The following is an 8238-nucleotide window of genomic DNA, read 5'->3' as shown; positions in this document are numbered from 1 at the left end:
GTTCACTGAGAAAATCCAGCATGAGTATTTTGGTTTAAAAAGCTTCCTAGGAATTTTCAGTACAAGGCTTTGATGATGATTAGCATTGTGTTGAATGCCTTAAAGCAAAATTTCAGCAACTTCTCACTGGATACATACAGGGACCATTGACAAACAGCTATCCTGATATGCATCGATTGTTTATCTCTTCACAACTCAAGCTGAGAAAACATACTGAATTATACGTAATTATGTACCTGAGACATGCCTCCAATAGAGACATACATAAGAGAACAGATAAATATATAAACTTGTGAAGAATGACTCAAAATCCCAACCATGTATATATACAAAATCCAAAGGTAGGGATCTAAACATATCGTGATAACACATCTCGAATATATTAATCTCGAGGATGAGTTCCTTCCACCACAAACAGATCATGTGTTTTCTTCATAAGTCACTGAATCCTGAACCTATACGAATATATGTACTATATATACACACCATGAGGCATGCTTCCCAAAAAATTGTCAAATAAGTTTAACACAAGAAAGACATTCAAACAGTTGAACCCATAGCATGATCAAACAGTGTTCTGTGGAGCAAAGTATTAGTTCCAAGTTCAAAGCCACCTCATATTTGTAAGACAAGAAAATTGGCTTCATAAACAATAAACTAAAGTATATTTAAATAGTTAAAAACATATAAGAAAAAAGAAAACCAATTGACAAGATTGACAGGTGGTTTCACAAGAGTACAATTCTGATTTTTTAAGCAGTCCATCTTCCATTATGCTTGCAAGGAAGCTCAAAGTTAAGGGGATTATACCATCAATTTGAAAACTTGTTGTATTTCTAATTTTCACCAAAAACATCAAGTTATTTCAATAGAGTTCTTAATATTAGTGATGAACAACTTGAGTGGAAAAAATACCTGGTGCACAAGAAGTACTGTGGGAATAACAAATGTCAAAATTGTTACTTCAACTTTCCATAGCAAAGTCCTACACAACATCACAAAAAGGTCGGCAACACCTCCTAAACACAAGCAAAAAAGAATTAAGTTACAAACACAGGCAAAACTACAAAATAAAATGCCATATACAATTAAAGGAACCAAAATCAAAACCACAAACACAATCCTTTTTGTTAAAATAAACAAATCCAATGGTCAAGATAAAACATGAATCTTGAGGATAAATCACACCCAATTGTTGGATTTTGCATTTTGACTGTTGAGATTGTGTATTTGTTAAGGATATAGGGACTTTCACTAGTAATATCACACAATTTGAACACTTTGAGCATCACAATTTAATCTTACCCTTATAGATTATAACCATATTCACTCCAAGTAACATAGGCCATAGAAATCTATTTACTGGAGACACCACAAATGATCTCACCATCATCAATGCAAGGACTACGATGGTATTCATTTAATTTATACAATCTAAACCATCAAGACACCACAATTTGATCTGACTCCATAATATCACTATCATCACATCAAGACATAGATAACAACCATAACTTATTCCATTTATCACAGAAATCCTTCTTCAAAAAGGCCACATGAAATTACTCTTCACCATGCACAAAAATATTTCACCAAATTTTAATCCCAATCCTTTGGAATAATATTTTGACAAACAATATTGGTTGCATCATCCAACTTCAACAGGATTTATTTAACTAGAAACTCAAAATCATTCCATTTCCAATCCTAGAATTCAATAATAGATTTATAAGAACATTAAACAAACAAAATCTGAAATATTTAGTTGTAAGGGTTGTCATCATGTTCATCATATAACACTTAATCAGAACCATCAAAATATCACAATCGAATCTCGTTCTATGCACCTCACTCTGTAATCTTCACTACCGTCAAAGTACAAATCAAAGATAATAATCTCATTACATAAATCAAATGAATCTTTTCTTTAAAAAGTCCACAAAAAAATACATCTTCCAAATTTCAAACTTTTTGAAAAAGTAAACTCAATTATTTCATTTTCAATCCCAAAACTAAAAAATGTTGTTAAAATGTTAAAAATCATTCAAGAAAGTGATCATGACTTTTTCTCCCACCAAATCAAAATGTCTATTCTTTCAAGACTAGCTTTTACTCCCTTGAGTTTCTCCCTATTTGGATATTTTAATCATTTCCTTTAGGATTTTTAGTTCAACTGGAAAAGTTAGCTAGCACAACATCGTAGTAAAATATAGATTTAGGGAACATAACTTCCTTTTTTTGTGTGTTATAAGACTAAATAGGTTATAGTAAATGGCTTTAAATATATGAGATGCATTCATAATTCAATTTTCAATTCATTGATCATAGATTAATAATTCTCAAGGTAGAAACTAATTATTAAGTATTTGATAAAACAACAAAGAAATACGTCTATTATTTTATTGCAGATACCTGTAATCTCATTTTTTTCTTTAAAGATCATCCTCCAACCTCATGAAATTCTAAGTCCTCCCTCCAAATGAACTTATCCAAATGCCCATCAGATTCCTCGTCACACCACCATTCCTCACTTTCTATTCTTCTAAAAGCTACTCGACTCCTTGACCATGATGTACCAAATATAGCAGTCTGGCTCTGATCAATAGGGAAGTAAATAAAAGAAATTAGAAACCAACCTATCTATCTTACTCTGATAGGTAGGAGTAATGAAACAAGGGAAGGAGTTGCATCTCACCATTTCCGCATCGATTAGGAACCACAGGCTTAGAACCTGATACAAAATCGATCACCCGATTCCTCTCTGGATGGATACTAGCAGGATAAGATTGGATATGATACTAACCATCATCTTAGCTTCTGCCACAAGACCCAAATATAAATCATCAAAGAGTTTAGAGAGGTGAAAACAGAAATTACAAATTAATAGAAAGAACAAAGTTATTGTACATAAATACCTTTCAACGGTGAGCGCAGCCATGTGGATCAGGATCTGAAAGTTTACTTCAGCCTATGTTTGGTTAATCTACAAGTTAAATATGCTCTTGATAGTTGAATGATAGCTATTGTGAACAACTTCTTGGTTGATATGAAGTTGCACTTTTAACCATCAAGTGGTAAACCAAATGTCCCCAAAAGAAGTATAGAGTAAATATCCAACAAATTTAAGGGAGAAGATTGTAGATCCTATGAGAGTCATTATTTTGAAAGAGGTTGTGTTTGTGTGAGTGTGAGTGTGCGTTGGGGAGGGGGAGGCGGGCATCTTTGTTTGTATGTGTGGGTGGGTCGATGGGTGGATGGTTTGCGTTCTGATACAAATGAGGCATAATATTTTTACAATTCAATTAAAATAGTTATGCTTCTTTAAAAATAGCTCTAAGCATGAAACAGATTTTAGACAGTTTGTTGTAGTTCATGAATACCAAAAGAAGGCATTATTTCATGTATGGTTTTACCACATCATACCTTTATTTATTAGAAGAAAGTTCAACATTGAAGACAAACCACCAATGGATAAATAGTAACACAACTTTTTGGTTCCACCATTTTTGAACAATGTCACATCTAAAATCCAAAACCATGAAGGTTGATAATTGAGCATTCCTAAAAACCTAGAAGTACCTTAGTCAATTGTACTTCTTCAACAACTCAATGGCTATGTAGTTAATGTGAAGAAAGATGAAATCCAAAATTCTAGAACTTTGCTTCTCAAATAGTGTAAAAACAAACTAGCCCAAGACTCACAACCAAGAAGAACAATTAAAAGGATGAAAAGGGAAAATATTAATTTAATTTAAGAAAATTTTACAAGTTGGAAATGAGATCTCCACTTGCACAAGGTATGAAATTTGGGGTGCTGATGGTTTCTTACTCACTTTCTCTTTTTTCAAGGGCTATTTCAAGGACTTGGTGGTGAATGGGATTCCCTACATGTACATATAGGTGGTGGAGGAAATTTATAGCATGTGAGAATGCTTGTTCAAGAGGGTTCAACATTGAAAAGAAATTTGCCACACATTCTTGTGTGGCAAGAGATGCAACATTATACTCCGCCCCTATCATAGAAAGGGACATCGAAATATTACTTCATGCTATACCATGCACATGCCGATCCACATGAGAAAGTGACATGGTATGAACAACACGTGAAGTGATGCCCATACAAAATTACATAAATACTCTCACTACATCCCACAAAATAAAATAAGAAAATAAAAATAAGATTTCTGAAAAATTCACTTTAAAATTTAACAGTTAAGAAGACCTAGTTAAACAAAAACGAAGATTATTTTTTTGTTTGATAGGTATAGCATTAGTAGTTAGCAAATGAAATTGGGCTCTAGGGCAAATTGAAACATAGATAAAACACCAAAAACAAAAAGAATTCAGCTGCAGTACATACCCTTAGAAGTAGAGATAAAAAGAATTGGGACTCACATATAACAAGATGTGCAATATAGTAAATAATTGAGACCTCAATAGGTAAAACTACATTGGAGTAGGAAAAAAAAACATAAGTAATATTTAATAAAAATCCAAAGTGAAATAATTGATGTGAACAACATTTCAAGAAAGAACCCGGTGACATTATTATATTAGAAGAGTACTAGGAAAGAGTTCGAAGGGGGACCTAAGTTGATGTGGAAGTATTTCGACAGGAACGGTCGCCCGGGCGGAGCTCCCCATTTTTTGTCATTTTCGACAAGGAGCGCCCTTCCGGACAGGTAATCTTTCTACTCGGAAAATGTCGAAATTTTTGATACGGACGATTGGGCAAAGATTACGTTAAAAACCAAAATACGGGCCATGAGATACGACCATTTGAACGCACAAATGTCTTTTTCTAAGAAAGGTGTACCCCCATGGAAATCACCTTCTTCGGATAGGATCTCGGCCTGCGGGATGAAATCCGGGAACAAGGTGACGTAGCTAACATCCGTACGGACGAGTGGGTATGCGCTACGGATTTTTCGAGTCGAGCGAAGAGTGAGATACGGGCGTGTGAAAAAATGTCAGAAATTACGAGTTTTCGACGAGAACGGTCGCCCCGGCAGAGCTCCCCGTTGTTTGTCATTTTCGGCAAGGAGCGCCCGTCCGGACTGGGAATTTTTCTACTTGGACAACGTCCAAATTTTCGATACGAATGCTTGGGCATGGATTACGTTAAAAATCAAAATACGGGCCATGAGACACGACCATTTGAACGCGCACGTGTCTTTTTAAGATAAAGGTGTACCCCCACAGAAATCACCTTCTTCGGAAAGGATCCCGGCCTGCGGGATGAAATCCGGGAACATGGTGATGTAGCTAACATCCGTACGGATGAATGGGTATACGCTACTGATTTTTGGAGTCAATCGAAAAGTGAAATACGGGCGTTTGAAAAAATATCAGAAATTTTGAGTTTTCGACCGGAACGGTCGCTCTGGCGGAGCTCCCCGTTGTTTGTCATTTTCGACAAGGAGAGCCCGTCTGGACTGGGAATCTTTCCCCTTGAACAATGTCATAATTTTCGATACGGACGATTGGGCGTGGATTACGTTAAAAATCGAAATACGGACCATGAGATACGACCATTTGAACGCGCACGTGTCTTTTTCTAAGAAAGGTGTACCCCCACGGAAATCACCTTCTTCGGATAGGATCTCGACCTGCGGGATGAAATCCGGGAATAATGTGACGTAGCTAACATCCGTACGGACGAGTGGGTATGCGCTACAGATTTTTCGAGTTGAGCGGAGAGTGAGATACGGGCGTTTGAAAAAACGTCAGAAATTTTGAGTTTTTGACGAGAACGGTCGCCCGGGCAGAGCTCCTCGTTGTTTGTCATTTTTGGCAAGGAACGCCCATCCGGACTGGGAATCTTTTCTACTTAGACAACGTCCAAATTTTCGATACGGACGATTGGGCGTGGATTACGTTAAAAACCAAAATACGGGCCATGAGATACGACCATTTGAACGCGCACGTGTCTTTTTTTGAGAAAGGTGTACCCCCACGGAAATCACCTTCTTCGGAAAGGATCCCGGCCTGCAGGATGAAATCCGGGAACATGGTGATGTAACTAACATCCGTATGGACGAGTGGGTATGCGCTACAGATTTTTGGAGTCAAGCGGAGAGTGATATACGGGCATTTGAAAAAACGTCAGAAATTTCGAGTTTTTGACCGGAACGGTCGCACGGGCGGAGCTCCCCGTTGTTTGTCATTTTCGGTAAGGAGAACCCGTCTGGACTGGGAATCTTTCTCCTTGGACAATGTCAGAATTTTTGATACGGACGATTGGACGTGGATTACGTTAAAAATCGAAATACAGGCCATGAGATACGACCATTTGAAAGTGCACATGTCTTTTTCTGAGAAAGGTGTACCGCCACGGAAATCACTTTCTTCGGATAGGATCCCGAACTACGGGATGAAATCCGGGAGCATGGTGACGTAGCTAACATCCATACAGACGAGTGGGTATGCGCTACAGATTTTTGTAGTCGAGCGGAGAGTGAGATACTGGCGTTTGAAAAAATGTCAGAAATTTTGAGTTTTCGACGGGAAAGGTCACCCGGGTGGAGCTCCTCGTTGTTTGTCATTTTCGGCAAGGAGTGCCCTTCCAGACCGGGAATCTTTTTTACTCGGATAATGTTAGAATTTTCGATACGGACGATTGGGCGTGGATTACATTAAAAATCGAAATGCGGGCCATGAGATACGACCATTTGAACGCGCACGTGTCTTTTTCTGAGAAAGGTGTACCGCCACGGAAATCACTTTCTTCGGATAGGATCTTGAACTACGGGATGAAATCTGGGAGCATTGTGACGTAGCTAACATCCATACAGACGAGTGGGTATGCGCTACATATTTTTGTAGTCGAGCGGAGAGTGAGATACGGGCGTTTGAAAAAATGTCAGAAATTTCAAGTTTTCGACGGGAACGGTCGTCCGGGCGGAGCTCCCCGTTGTTTGTCATTTTCGGCAAGGAGTGCCCTTCCAGACCGGGAATCTTTTTTACTCGGATAATGTTAGAATTTTCGATACTGACGATTGGACGTGGATTACGTTAAAAACTGAAATACGGGCCATGAGATACGACCATTTGAACGCGCACGTGTCTTTTTCTGAGAAAGGTGTACCCCCACGGAAATCACTTTCTTCGGATAGGATCCCGAACTACGGGATGAAATCTGGGAGCATGGTGACGTAGCTAACAACCGTACGGACGAGTAGGTATGCGCTATAGATTTTTGTAGTCGAGCGGAGAGTGAGATACTGGCGTTTGAAAAAATGTCAGAAATTTGGAGTTTTCGACGGGAACGGTCTCCCGGGCGGAGCTCCCCATTGTTTGTCATTTTCGGCAAGGAGTGCCCTTCCAGACTGGGAATCTTTTTACTCGGATAATGTCAGAATTTTTGATATGGACGATTGGGCGTGGGTTACATTAAAAATCGAAATGCGGGCCATGAGATACGACCATTTGAACGCGCACGTGTCTTTCTTTTTCTGAGAAAGGTGTACCCCCACGGAAATCACCTTTTTCGGAAAGGATCTCGGCCTGCAGGATGAAATCCGGGAACATGGTGACGTAGCTAACATCTGTATGGACGAGTGGGTATATGCTACGGATTTTTGGAGTCGAGCGGAGAGTGAGATACGGGCGTTTGAAAAAACATCAGAAATTTCAAGTTTTCGACGGGAACGGTCGCCTGGGCAAAGCTCCCCGTTGTTTGTCATTTTCAGCAAGGAGCGCCCGTCCGGACTGGGAATCTTTCTACCCGGACAACGTCAAAATTTTCGATACGGACGATTGGACGTGGATTACGTTAAAAATCGAAATACGGGCCATGAGATATGACCATTTGAACGCGCACGTGTCTTTTTTTGAGAAAGGTGTACCCCCACGGAAATCACCTTCTTCGGAAATGATCCCGGCTTGCGGGATGAAATCCGGGAATATGGTGACGTAGCTAACATCCGTACGGACGAGTGGGTATGCTCTACGGATTTTTCGAGTCGAGCGGAGAGTGAGATACGGGCGTTTGAAAAAATGTAAGAAATTTCGAGTTTTCGACGGGAACGGTCGCCCGGACGGATCTACCCGTTGTTTGCCATTTTCGACAAGGAGCGCCCGTTCGGACCGGGAATCTTTCTCCTCAGACAATGTCAAAATTTTCGATATGGACGATTGGACATGAAATACGTTAAAAATCGAAATACGGGCCATGAGATACGACCATTTGAACGCGCACGTGTCTTTTTCTGAGAAAGGTGTACCCCAACGGAAATC

The 8238-nt window shown here is 39.2% G+C and overlaps 1 long non-coding RNA gene across 1 annotated transcript; it reads right to left on the bottom strand.

Moving 5' to 3' along the window:
- Window positions 1-2459: 2459 nt before the first annotated feature.
- LOC147392503 (uncharacterized) lies at window positions 2460-4356 on the bottom strand. Its single transcript, XR_015182456.1, has 3 exons — window positions 2916-4356; window positions 2696-2817; window positions 2460-2595 (listed from the first exon to the last, which is right to left on the bottom strand). It is a non-coding gene; the product is annotated as an uncharacterized LOC147392503 (long non-coding RNA).
- Window positions 4357-8238: the final 3882 nt, after the last annotated feature.

Source organism: Akebia trifoliata, chromosome 10 (assembly GCF_017979445.1).
Source record: "Akebia trifoliata isolate Shusen 1 chromosome 10, ASM1797944v1, whole genome shotgun sequence".
Classification (NCBI taxonomy): domain Eukaryota; kingdom Viridiplantae; phylum Streptophyta; class Magnoliopsida; order Ranunculales; family Lardizabalaceae; genus Akebia; species Akebia trifoliata.
Note: the sequence above shows the minus strand (reverse complement) of the source record. Positions and strands in the feature narration are given on the sequence as shown.